The sequence below is a fragment of the Boleophthalmus pectinirostris genome, unplaced genomic scaffold, assembly GCF_026225935.1.
Source record: "Boleophthalmus pectinirostris isolate CB_2022bp ecotype Guang Dong unplaced genomic scaffold, ASM2622593v1 HiC_scaffold_17, whole genome shotgun sequence".
Lineage (NCBI taxonomy): Eukaryota > Metazoa > Chordata > Actinopteri > Gobiiformes > Gobiidae > Boleophthalmus > Boleophthalmus pectinirostris.
Genome location: NW_026571115.1, coordinates 15,052,545 through 15,067,091, shown reverse-complemented (window position 1 = coordinate 15,067,091; position 14,547 = coordinate 15,052,545).

Genomic DNA, 14,547 nt, shown 5'->3' with positions numbered 1-14,547 from the left:
CTTTATTATTTCAAAGGCTGGAGGAAGCAGCTGTAATATTTAGCTCAAAGCTAAAGTTTGCTGGAAGATTAAGAAACTTCACAAACAAACTGCTCGTAAATATGCGCCGCTTTCACAGCAAAAGACAATTCAAGGTTTGTTTGTGATGCATGATTACACTTAATCTGCTTAGTCAGTTTCCTTAAATGAGGATTATTCAGCCGCTCTGTTCATATGGGAGTGCACTGTGGGCTAAGGGGTTGTGTTAATAAACCAACTCACATGAAAAACAGCCTTTAAGCAGAAAAAACAAAGCGATCCTCTGGCCCAGTACATTTCAATCAATATTAGAGGCTAGCCGCAACTCTTCCAAAGCAATGAGCTAAATAAGCAGGTTGTTTTCGAATTAACTGTCAGTGGAGCTGTAATTTTGGAGTAAGTACTTGGTTGTTTTTATTTCAGCAACATTTACCATCCCTATAGACACATACTGCCAGAGGTGGGAATTAACTCAATGCTAGCCACTCCAAATGTTAAACTTTTGTATAGATAAAACTGAGCGAACTTGCCTCTTCACAGATCAGACCTGAAGCTTGGCTTGGCTGTATCATCTGTTTGTTTTCATTGGTAAGTTTAATGCCGCACATCCCAGGCAAAAATAATAATAATATTGTAATGGAGAGTAGCAAGCACCCCCTATACCAAAAAAGTTACATGGTACACATTTAAACTGGCTGAACCCAATCTGTAAGTGTTAATATGTTAATAATATGATTAAAATTGCAACTGCTAACATTTAGTTGAATACACTAAGTAGTACAATATTTCATGTTTATCTTGATTTTGGAAGGGAAAAAAAAAACACTGAAGGCCATTCTACCTTTCTAAATGCAAAATACAGTTAAACTATTTTTAAGTACCTATATAAATGTAGGCCTGCATACATTTAGCAGTCCTTTATACCCAAACCCAGCTTCTGTATGTACCTGTTAAAGCTACAGCAGAGTGAAGCGGTTCAGTATTTTCCAATGTTTGCTAAAATGCTTGCTCTACACTTTTTTTTCAGCAGCTGCGAGGCCCCACAGAAGTTGGAGCGCTGCACGGGCTGATCCTAAAAGCATCCTTCCTCCTCGTGAACTGAGACACTGCAAAGTCAAGCCGAGCAGGTGAATTGTTATGCGCCCTGAGTCGTGCAGTGGCAGTATATGAAATTGGTTCAAGTGTTCCCCATACTCCCTGGCTGCCCATGTGTGTCCTTGACTGATCACTCCTATCTCCAGATATAATGCAAATATCGATATACTGTATTCCCCCTGTAGTCTATGGATTTGCCGGTCTCTTTAGGTGAATTTCTACGGGGATGGAACACCTAAGGGTCATTTAATATCAGAAGGGAAGAGAGTTATTTATCCTATATGCTATGTATATGGGTATTTAAAGGTACACTATTTAACTTTTTGGGTAATTATCTCTGCAGAGATCTTACCTGTTCTTGTAGCTTCACCAGCTTGTCTCCATGGATATAGTTATGTTTAATGCCATACTGTGGAACATTCAAGGCAAACATCTTTAAGACAAGCAGGTAGCAGACCCTCCACCAGAAAAAAAATTACATAATGTATCTTTAATAATTTAATGATGTTTAATGAAATCTGGTTTGAGATTTTTTGCTATTGAAATGGTGACTGGCATCAGTTTCCTTTGTACTTCAATGTATCTCATCCCAAGCAATAGTTATAGGCAGCAGTTTAACAAAAGCCCTTGAAAATAATTACTTGTACCAACTTTTAATTTTGGTATAACATTTCTTACTGACAGCAGAAGGCACACAATAGACCCTTTGAATTAAATTAAATGCGGCCAGCAATTTGCTTTTGTGAACCTCAATTATAGTTTATTTTCCAATTTAGACCAAGCGCTTGAGCAAAATTACCCTTTCTTCCTTTTGGGTGTTTAATACATTAACCTTTTTATTCAGGCTTATTTGGAATCATCTGTTCTTTTGTAATCTCCCTACTCAAGAAACAGAAATAGGTGAAATTGATTTTGATATACAGTTGCTTGTTGTTTCTTATCTAAAAAATAAATATACTTACATCTAACTTGTATTTGATATTTAAGAGACCATTCAGTTAAGTGCAAAGTTAGAAGTTTTGATTGCTGCTCTATTGTTTTTGTTGGGGCTATATACCCTTTCTAAAGCCCTGTGACTTCAACAGGAACACGCAGTAAACTTGTCATGTTTTCCTCTTTAATTAAAGGTCATGCTTTGGCTGCCTGTGTTTAAAAGGTGAAGTTTCCGGTGTCTGAAATGACACAGGTAGCCCTCTCCAATGTGTCTAAGAATGGCGAGTTTTGAGTTGCACTTTGTAAAATGGGAGATCAAAAATAATAAGATACTGAACCACAAACTTTTCACACATAGTGGCAGTTTAGTATATAATGGATTTGGCTTTCTAGATAAAATCTGATTTTAACTGTGTGTAGCTTTTCTGTTTGTTCATCTCCATAGGGATGTTATTTCTTTACTTTGGATGTCCCACAATAAAGCATTAAACAAGTACAGGTATTGCTCAAAAATACATTCAAAACATGTATTCTCACTGTGAATGGGGGATCTGCTGGTTTCACCTATTTGTCTCCATGGAGAGTGATAAGTTTAATGTCATCATATGGAACATTCTGAGCAAAGGAATAACAAATAAAATCTATATGAAGTAAAACGCTATATACTATACCCTAATTGATGTAAGACCATACCATAGCTTAAAAGCTATGAATATTCGCCCCTCTACCTTAGTTTGAGAACCACTTCCAATGAACTGTGTTGAGATAACCTTTTAGAAGCTCTTTATTAAATGATACAGCACATAGAGTATATATGGTAAAAGATGTTTAATTAATTATACCATTATACCACGCCTTGCTTTATAAATATGTAAAACTTATTCTATATACATAAGCCATGTCATTTAGCAAACTGCCAAGTGAACATTTCCCCATATCCACTGGGTTCTGAGTAAAGGTTAATGCCACTCTGTCATTGTAATGAGTCCTACTTCCAAATCACGAATTTCATGTAATATCTCTGAATGAATAAAGACTTTGATTGCATAATGAATGGCAAAGGGCTAAGTAAATGGTTACAGTGGCTTCACCAGGGATTCACACATGGCTTAGTGCTGCTGTGAGAGATAGAATAATATGCAGTGGTAAAATCCACTGCAAAGAGATTGAGTTATGAAAAAGTAGGATTTATCAGTTCTTTGTCTGAAACCTCGGGTGATGTTCAGCCTTGTGCGTGGACAAGGTTTTCAGTATAGCTTGAAGAAAAGTGCAAAGTTTTCTTGTTTGATATGTTTATAACTGTGCAGACAACCTTTTCTCATGTTCTATGGTTGGAATATTTACTCATTTGTCACAATCTGAGCCAGCGTTTGTAACAAGCTTTGACCAGTGAGTAGGCTTGTCACGATAATTACTTCATCCTTCAATCGTTCAAGCAGGAACAATATATTCTGCGGCTCAATATTTATCGTGGGTTTTTCTTTGACATAGTGGGAATAACGTAAGATTTGACCTGTAGAGAGTAGAATAGATAACATATGGCTAATTATCGGTTAATTCAGCCATTTTTCATCTTGCGTTATGTCAGTGGCATAAAGTAGTTTCAACATTATAGTTTATTGCAGACTGTTTTTCTCTGTAGCAATATATCATGCTTCAAAATTTGTTATTGTGACAGGCCTACCTATCCATGTTCAAAAGTAGCTCATTTCTATTAAGTATATTTATTTGCATCTTGTATGAATAAATATTACATAGATAATTGTTAGATCAAATAAATTCAAGATTGTTTGAATAGGAGTTGACACTCACAATTTTCACAATTTCAATCAAGTCACATTATTTGTATTGAGCAGTTAGTCATAATACTCAGTGCAATCTACAACTAATCCAAGTCTGCAGTGAGTCATTTTGTTGTGTCCTTCGGCAAGACACTTCATCTACCTTGCATTATGTAATAATGTGTAATAATAACTGTTTGTGGTGGGAAGGGCCGTAAGCACAGATTGGCAGTCACGCTTCTGTCAGTTTGCCCCAGGACAGCTTTGGCATGCATCTGTTATAGTGAATGAATAATGCATGAAATTGTAAATTGACTTGCTTGTTGCCCAAAGTGGTAACGCTGGATTATAATTTGTATTAATTATCACAGCAGCATGTTATGTTGCAGTAATGACAGTGGTAATATCAGTAGCAGAAGATAAGCCCCTTTCTGACTTTTAGTAGCTGGAGGGAAAGTGTCTGAGTCAGTGTTAACCTTTATACTTTTTACTCGATACATAAATCAAAGTGCAGCCAACTTTTTCATAATACATTACTGTCACATTTAGAAGATCTCTTTTTTATTTGTTGTTTGATGTTTCTTTAGGCGATAAACACATGGCTCTGTCCCCGAAGTGGATTTTTGTGAGAAATGAAAACTTGTTTGACTTTGACACATTGAAAAGAGCTGATGATGCTTAGGGCTTGCTTCATCTTACAAACACTTTTCTGTTTCCTTGTGACTATTCAACCATTTTTGTATTTCTTCTGTCTGTCTTAAACCGCCACTGTGTGCCAAAATGCCACCTCAAATGAAATATTCCATGCACAACAGCTCTATAACCTTTGCATTTAAATTGGCGTCGTGTTCTTGCCCGATCCAGTGTCTCTGATACAAACTAAATGTATGCAGCAGTGTGAATGTTCCAGTGAGCTGTGAAAAATGGTGTCAATAAGGAGGGCTTTGATATGTGTTTAAATTTACGAGGGTTGTCAAAAGTATCGAAAATCAGATATTCATTTGCTATTAAAACTAGTATTGAAACTAGATACTTATTTGAGGAGGTATTGATATTTACATGGCCTATGCTATGCTATTTTCTGATCTATATCATAATGTAGATTCCTCATCAAAAATGCACCTGGATTTGTGTTTTGTTTCATTCACACAAATTTGACACACAAACCCTGCATATTTAGGCTGTTCTTCTCTCAAATGGAAAACGGTCTGTTGCACCTGCACCTGTGATGTCATGTGGTAATACAGGAAGTGCTCCACTGTGTTTTAAACTCCATACACCTGCACTAGAATCATTTTGATTATTTCAGCCCTCTCTACTGAACTAAAGGTAATAGTTAGCTGTTAAACAGAAAACTACCACTACATGACATCACAAGATGGAACAAAGCATTTTGAGATTTGGAGATGTATACAGACTAATAATAAAAGATTACTCAAACATGTGCGAATGAAACAAAACACAACTTTGTGTAATATGGGACCTTTTAAAAAAGACATGTTAACAGAACAGAAAAGAACCTTTCCTGAATAGCTTTAGATAGAATGATCTTGAACTGTATTCGAACAAGTATAAGACCACATAGACTAGTATAAACTTATGGACCACTACGGAACATACCTAGATGATGGAGAGATTATATATAACACCACATGGTAATTTAATTATTTAATGTTGAAAATCACATTCTATTATTTAAAATACAGTTGTTTTTTTTAATTATCACTATGATACTGTGAGCCGGACTGGTGATCTCTCTATATTCTTGTTGTCTGGTCTATTTATTTCACAGTTGTGTTATTTTTTTACTGTTTGGTCTGCCCTATTTGCTGGACCATGCATTCGCATTGATTAATTCACTTCTCAATCACGCCCTCCATAAGTGTCTGAGATAAGATGTGCAGGTCTAGACTACACTCTTAATATAGGAAAATTAGTCTTGGCTAGTCATGCTAGTCATTATATTTTGAAGTGTTTGTGCTGTGTGTGTTTGTACTGTGTTTTAAGGCCTGAACAATAGGGGGAAAGTCTAATAGTGAAACTGGAGAATTAACTGCTAATCTTCTCTAATTAAAGACTTGATCCTTACCAGAACATGTTTATAGAGGTCTAAACTCCAGAGTTAGCTGATTCTGAGCCAGGAGAATTTTATTTTGTTGTTTTTAGGGAGCAGAAGTTGGCCTGTTTTACTGAGTTGCAATAGCCATTAAAGAGAGGTTATTTTGCAAAATTAAATTTTTTGAGCTTTATAGCTTGTTATAATGTTGCTTCATCAAAAACATGCTTAAGCTGTTTATGCTCCCACATGGCAATTTCCCAGTATACAAAAAGAAACATACACTACAACTGATGCAATGTGTACTAGTTTCAATACCAGAATGCATGACTTTTGTAATTTGAATGCGCTCTGAAGGGGGAGTGACTTAGTGTGTGGAGCATTATTAAACATTAAAGTTAATTTTTTGCCGAATAATAGCATTTTCAGAACAATAAAAATTAACATGGTGATCTAAATATGTTAAATGCTAACTTTTCATATCACATGAAGTATCTAATATTTTTATTTTGATTTCAGTTCATGTGGCAGCTCTATTGCCTTGGCAGTGGTCTCACAAGATCACCTTTTTTGTTCACATGCCGTTTAGGCACTATCATTACTGCCCTTTCATTCAACACAATTTTACATCAATCAGGAAGATTACATTTTTTTACTGAGTAAAAAACATAAAGAAGAATGACACATTGACTTTCACTTCATCCATCCCTCCTCTTTCTCTCTCTAAAAGTAGTTTTCCTTGAGTATACATTGTGACCACTGTCCTTCTTCCACCTTTGGCTTGATTCCCTCCTCTGTGAATGTCGGACAGAACCAATCATTACTGTGCTGGCCACTAGAGTGCTGTGCTGTATTACTGATGGAGCTTAACTGTGACTGTGCGCTGACATTTGACACTTGCAGTCCAGCCCCAGGAGAATTAGACTGGACCAGACAGAGACAAAACACACTGGGCTTTTTAACAGGGAGAAGCCTCCGCTGACCAGATGGACTCCTATAGCTCCAAATAGAAGATGCACTGTAAAAAAAAATAAAAATAAAAAATGTCTGTGGAAATCATGTAATATTGCATTACTTTATCATTTCAACTGATATTGGACAGATCTTCCAAACAGATTATTTGTACACTACATAACTTTTCTAATGGAGAGTCTGCCACCTACTTGTTTCCATAGAGATTACATTGCTTTGCCTAGAAAGTCCCACCATATGGCATTAAACCTATATTTCTCTATGTAGACAAGCAGGTGACTCCACCAGGTCAAGTTATTGGTCAAATTACGTGAAAACACAATTTTAGATTAATGAAAGCATACAGAACTCAATTAATGTATTATAAATATGTTTAAAGCCATACTGTGAAACTTTCCAAGCAAAGCAATAGCATCTTCATGAGACAAGCAGGTGGCAAAACCTCCCCCAGAAAACTTAGCATAGTGCACCTTTAAAATAACTATAAAGGATAATACAGGCACAAAATATCAAAATCCCACAAGTGAAATATAATCAGAGGGTGCTCATCATTATAAAGTCATTTTCCCATGCTATAGCATTGTTATGTAAAGTAGTCCATCCATCCATTTTCTTCCGCTTATTCGGGGCTGGGTCGCAGAGGCAGCAGTCTAAGAAGGAACTCCCAGACTTCCCTTTTCACGCACACTTCCTCCAGCTCTTCCGGGGGGACCCCGAGGCATTCCCAGGCCAGCCAAGAGACATAGTCCCTCCAGCGTGTCCTGGGTCTTCCCCGGGGCCTCCTCCCGGTGGGACATGCCCAGAACACCTCCCGAGAGAGGCGTCTAGGAGGCGTCAGGAACAGATGCCCAAGCCACCTCAACTGGCTCCTCTCAACGTGAAGGAGCAGTGGCTCTACTCCGAGCTCCTCCCGTGTGACTGAGCTCTTCACCCTATATCTAAGGGAGTGCCCAGCCACCCTGCGGAGAAAACTCATTTCGGCCGCTTGTATCCGCGATCTCATCCTTTTGGTCATTACCCAAAGCTCATGACCATAGGTGAGGGTGGGAACGAAGACTGACCGGTAAATCGAGAGCTTCGCCTTTTGGCTCAGCTCCCTCTTCACCACAACGGTCTGATACAGCAACTGCATCACTGCCGAAGCTGCACCGATCCACCTGTCAATCTCACACTCCATCTTCCCCTCACTCGTGAACAAGACCCCAAGATACTTGAACTCCTCCACTTGAGGCAGGGACTCTCCACCCACCTGGAGAGGGCAAGCCACCTTTTTCCGGTCGAGAACCATGGCCTCGGATTTGGAGGAGCTGATCTTCATCCCAGCCGCTTCACACTCTGCAAACCTCCCTAGTGCACATTGCAGGTCCTGGTTCGATGAAGCCAACAGGACAACATCATCTGCAAACAGCAGAGATGAGATCCTGTGGTCCCCGAATTGGACCCCCTCCGGCCCCTGACTGCCCCTAGAAATTCTGTCCATAAAAACAATGAACAGAACCGGTGACAAAGGGCAGCCCTGGCGGAGTCCAACATGCACCGGGAACAGGTCTGACTTACTGCCGGCAATGCGAACACAGCTCCTGCTCCGGTCATACAGGGACCGGACAGCCCTTACGAAGGGGTCCCGGACACCATACTCCCGGAGCACCCCCCACAGGACACCACGACAGACAACAGACTACTTTACACGGGACAGGGACACGGTCGAATGCCCGTGTCCCTGTCCCGTGTAAAGTAGTCTTAGTTGCTTAAACACTGCATTGTCAAGATACAATCAGTTAATAGTTATTTCCACACCAAACTGCATCTACTACAGCTCACTTCATTCATTACAAGTCTCCAGCTCCAGCTATATCCAGGTCTTATTTAAATACAGTCTTTCTCCTCTAAAAAGTTACATAGTTTTATATTCTGTGAGCGTCTAAAAACCAGGATAAATTATGTAGATCTCCTCAGAGCAGTGTGAAAGAGGTAGCGTTGCCTGCTATTATTATTTCCCTTGTGTTGACAACAAACCAGCGTCCTTTGGTTGTGTCGGTTACATAAGCTCTAACCCCTCTGTTCTGTTCTTCTCGGTTTCTCCTCTCGTCCTTGTTTTGTAAGACATCCTTGATTGTCTGTTTTGTATCATACTTTAATATTTATAGCCATATTCAGTCGGTTGTAAATTAGAAAGAGGTCGTCAAAATATGACCAACATCTGATTTACATTTAAAAAACTTTTTAAAGGTCTACTGTGAAACTTTTCTGGTGGAATACCTGCTACCTGCTTGTCTCTATGGAGAATGTTCTACAGGGCATCTATCTCTATAAGGAAAGCAGGATGTGCAACTATAAAAATTACAGGTCAGATCTGTAGAGAAGCAAGCCTTTCACATCTCACAATATAGACGTTTAATACCATACAGTGAAACCTTACAATCACAGCAATTACACCTTCATGGAGACAAGCAGGTTACACAGTGCAACTATAAAATTAAAAAAACATTCTTTTTCCAGCACCAGTGCAAAATTAGAACTATTTCTGCTGCCATGAAAATTAACTTGCCAAGTACTAGTTTTAAAATGTACGCAGCTGTTGAGTTCTGTGGACCCTGAAGGCACACTTTTATCTGTCGTCTGTAATGTTTAACAGTTTTCTGTTGGCCTATACTTTATATTTCAGATCTTGAAATAGTGCTTTATTCACTTATTATTACTTTTTGTAGCAATCATAGTACCAGCAGGGTTCCCACGGTCATGGAAATCGTGGAAAAGTCATTTTCCAAGCCTGAAAAAGTCATTAAATTTTGTAAATTCAATGGAAGTTTTGGAAAAGTCATGGAATTTTAATGTCTCTTTCACACAACTACAGCGTTCTGTTAAGTTATCATTAGGCTATTATGGTTATTTCTGAATGTATGCACCTTTTGTTTAAAAGAGACGACATTAAATGCACTGACAATATGAATGTTAAAAAATTATAATACCAAACCTTAAGGTGAGTGGAAAGGGTTAACATTTCATATTTAGCCCTAAAGGTATGCTCAGTTCTACACATGTAGGGTGCCATAAAGTAATGGAAAATTCACTTTAGGCCATGAAAAATTCATGGAAAAGTTTTGAAATTTTATCAATAAGAAAGAGTGGGAACACTGTACCAACATTACATTATTGATACTTTGTAGTGATACAATGCCCACATTAGCAAACACAGCCCAGATCATCTGAAAGCTCAAGAAAAAAAAAAAAAAAAAAATGTGATTTAACAACACATTTTCAGGAGCTTATGATCAATACAAGTGTTCATGGTCCTGTTTAGGTGTTTGATTTTCAATTAAAAATGTGAGAGTGACTAACTGAAAAACAGCTGGCTAATGCTAGCTAACTTGTGATTGTGAATTTATGTGGGGGAATCTTGTTTAAGCGCACAAATCAGCTCACTTGTAGCTTGTAGCTCCAACCAAGTTAGCTCTTTCTGGTCAAATTGTGTTAAAATAAAGCTCAGATTAAAATCTAACTTGAGTAACAGAGCTTCTAACAGAGCAGTGCTTTCAGTTAGCGTCATACCCCCAAGGAAAACTGATGACATGAGATGCAAAATTGACGGTCGTGATCACTCACATAAACACCAGTAGAGCAGCAGAATCAGTAGTGATAAGAGTCTACTTTGCAAACAAGTTAACAAGTTCACCAAGTTAACTACTGTCACTTGTAAAAATCCTTCCACTGTCTTCCCCCTCACATATTTTATTTAGATTTTGTATTCATTAACATTACTGATTGCTTACTACAGCCCCTGAGCCTGGACCAATGATGACAGCCTAACACAAAGCTGGATGAATGCAGTAAAGCCTGTGGATATCGATGCCTCTGTGACTGTGTCTAAACAGTAGCTACCGTGTGTTTGATGAGTTCATTAGGAGTAATCAGTTTGAGCAGCCTGGTGACATGCTCTTATAAATGTAGCATGAGAGGGCAGCTCTTCAGTGCACACAATCCTATCTGCAGCAGATTCATTGAAATAACTTTGTTAATTTTTCCCACTGATTATGTCCTGGGTCACTGATGTAGCACCTCATTAGATCAGAATGGCCGTGAGGCATTTGTCGCAGTCTGGAAAAGAAATTAAATATTCATCATAATTAATATTGACATTCAGACGCTTGATGTGGCGCAAATAGAATTCTTAATGCAATTATTATGTTTCTGTCCCTGCAAGACATGGTGCTCATTTAAACCAACCACATAGACTTTGAATAGACTTAAACTTAACAAACTTAAATAATCCACAAGGGAAATTATTATAATATATTATAATAACAAAGAGCAAAAATATAAATGGTAATGGTACATTCAAAATAAATAGCAAAAATAATAAGAGACTTGTGTCAAATAAGGCATAATTATATAAATGTACATGTAAAAAAAAAAAAGTAAAAATATAGTAATACAAATATATCTCTATACAAGAGGCCATAAGGAAAAACAGTGTAAGGATAAAATAATGATTGATAGGACATAGGACACATTTTTAATGTATATTTTGTATATAATGTCTCCTTTAAGACCAAGCCTAGACCTCACATCTATTAAAAACAGACTATATGTATCTTCTGTTTACATACACTGCATTGGTACAATCAAAGCAATTCCAGACATGTCCAAATGCTATTTTTTGTCTTTGTCCATTACTGTCCCTTTCTGAAAACGGCATCGTAACATAAATACTTTTTTATTAAAATTTTTATATCAGTGAATCATACGTTCTTTTTTAAGTCACCCTTGCTGCACTATTGTTCTCGCATAATAACACACTCTTTATACATTATAGAACGCAGTGAGGAAGTATAAAAACTACATCATCCGTGTGTATTTTCAGAAATGGTAATCTGAAGTTATTTTTTTCCGTGATGCCTCCGGACCTGGACTCAGATGGCATCCATTAGGTTTCCATTCTGTGTCTGAGTATTCCCACAGCGCTTCACCCGCCACCTTTAAATTCCTCCAGTGTGGGACACTCAAGGCCGTGCGCAGAGCCAAAATGGACACGACGTCATGTCTGGAGAATATAGCTCCGCATATGGGCCCCACGTCACTGCTCAAATGTGCGTACTTTAGACTGACAAGAGACTACTTTACTGAAGTATATAAGGAACATCAAAGAGCCTATTTACGGCTTATGGAAATGCATTACTGGAATAAGTACCATATCTACCCACAGGGTGTCAGTGTAGAAGCAAAAGTGGGTTGTTTACAAATTTGTATTCAGGAGCATTTACCCCTAAAGTACACGAAAACTGATGTGAGCCTATCTATGGGTTTCAGAATGATGAAAATTTAGCACAGTTGCCATAGTAAGTGACAAGTCAAAACAAAATACTAAACTTCATACTATATCTTTTAAAAGTTCACAAAATGGTATTTTAAACACATAACTGAAACCCAGTGAACATATAGCACTAGCATTACATTACGCACACTTTTGTCAAGATCAATGGATCTGTTTGCGTATTCACTTATTATTACCGTATAGATAAATAGGAGGGAGGAGCCATTTAAAATGAGACCTGCTGGCACATCTCCCATTGGTTTGTCATGTTCAAATTTAATGTGGTCTGACTGCATCAGTTTCCCAAAAGCCAAAGAGAAAATCCAGGACTTAAATAAAAATAAACAAAAGTTGTTTACTCAGATATTTCAACTTTATGTTAAAGGTTCACTATATAACTTTCCTATTGGGGTTCTGCTGGCTTGGATGTTATTACTTTGCATGAAATGTTCCACAAAATTGCGTGAATGTATCTATCTAGCATCTATTTTTTATGACTGCTTTATATTGCTCATGAATATCTTGAAAAATGTGTATTATTTTTAGTTTAGTTTGGTTAGTTTAGTTTATTTGTCACATACACAAACACACAAAGTACAGTGCGTTGTGAAATTCTTATGTACCCTCTAGCATCATAAGCAATAGACAGTAAATAGATTAGATACATAGAGGAGGACAGAGTGGCTTTTTTAGAACATGGGGTGCCTCCCCACAGATCTGACCTGGAACTGGTGGCACTACCTGCTTGTCTCTATAGATAGATAAGTTTAATGCCACACTGTAACATTCTATACAAAGCCTTAACTCTTTATCATGACACGCAGGTGAGAAACATGTTTAAAAATTGTATTTTCTTTGGTTGCTTAAACTACTGCTGATATTACTTCTATTTGGACATGAGCTATGCCTTCCTACCAAAGCACCATATTGTATGCGTCTATGCGTTACATTTTTTGGCTAATAAGATAGCGTTGCATCAAAACACTGTATCACATATAGCCGTTAATTGTCAGTTTTCCACATTTCGCACATTTGCTGCTTTCTGTACACACTTCGATACTGTGCTAAACCAATCTGTCACGGCTTGTTCCTTCCAAGAGTTATTTACGTTTTTCCTTCAGCCTCTTGTGCTCTCTCCACTCTCCGTTCCTCCGACAAAAGTGGCTGCGTCTCCTCACTCCCCATCCAAGAGCCCTCCAGGGACAAGTTCTGAAATGATGCCTTTGAATCCATGGTGGGTGTGTGCGGTCATGTAAATAGAGCTACTATGCAGTCAGTGTTGTACGTGACAGCTTGTTCAAAGTTTGCGCACACTTCCTGTCTCATTGTTGTTTTGTCTGATCTTTTACAGAAGCGGTCACCGTATTTCTCCACTGGGAATGCATACATTTGTTAGGACAAGCCTGCCGCACAAACTTACCGTACAAAGCGTTATTGTGCTAATATTCTCGAGTTTCATGCCATACCATCGAATGAATGAACATTCCCTTAGGTTTCAGAAATAAAAGGATTGTTGCCATAGCTGTTCACACAAATTTAAAACAAAAAATATATATATTTTTGAATGAGAAAAGTCCTCAAAATGAAACCCATGAAGAAACAACTATACTATGAAAATGCACAATGTAGGATATCTCTTTACTTACCTCTGCTAAGCTTATCATCCAATAAAATACCTGTACATGGGGAATAATTAAATATTTTTTGTTAATATGCAGAATTATTATGCTATTTTCTGTTCTATGGTATAATTTTGTTTCCTCATCAAAACATATCTGGAGAAGTGCTTTGTTTCATTCACATATGTTTAACACAAAAGCCCTCCATATTTAGGCAGTGTTCTTCAAGTGGAAAAAACTGCTCAAACTTATGATGTAATGTGGTAATACAGGAAGCACTCCACTGTGTTTTTAAACTCCATACAGCTTCACCTAAAATGATGATTTCAGCTCTGAAAATTCCTATCTCTACTGAAGTAAATGTAAAAGGTAGCTATTAACTTGAAAACTATTGCTTGATGACATCACAAGGTGGAACAGAGCATTTTGATCTCTGGAGATATAGACAGATTAATATGCCACACTTGGATATACAAACAACCAATATAGAATCAACCTAAACCATGTGTCTTTACCTAGGGCTACTGCTTTCACAGTTTTTTTCCCCCTGTAGTTACACTGCATCTTTTATTTACATGCAGGTGAATGCAATAGCTTTCGGCAATTATTTCTCTTCTAATTACCTGATTTTTTGAAACGACCAAAGAGGCAGCAATTCAAGGAAAGTGAACATCCCTGAAAATATGTTTCATATTTTACTGAACATTCTCAAAGCATCAGACTCCTCTTTGGTGGCAGAGTGTTGTGCATGTTTTATAATGG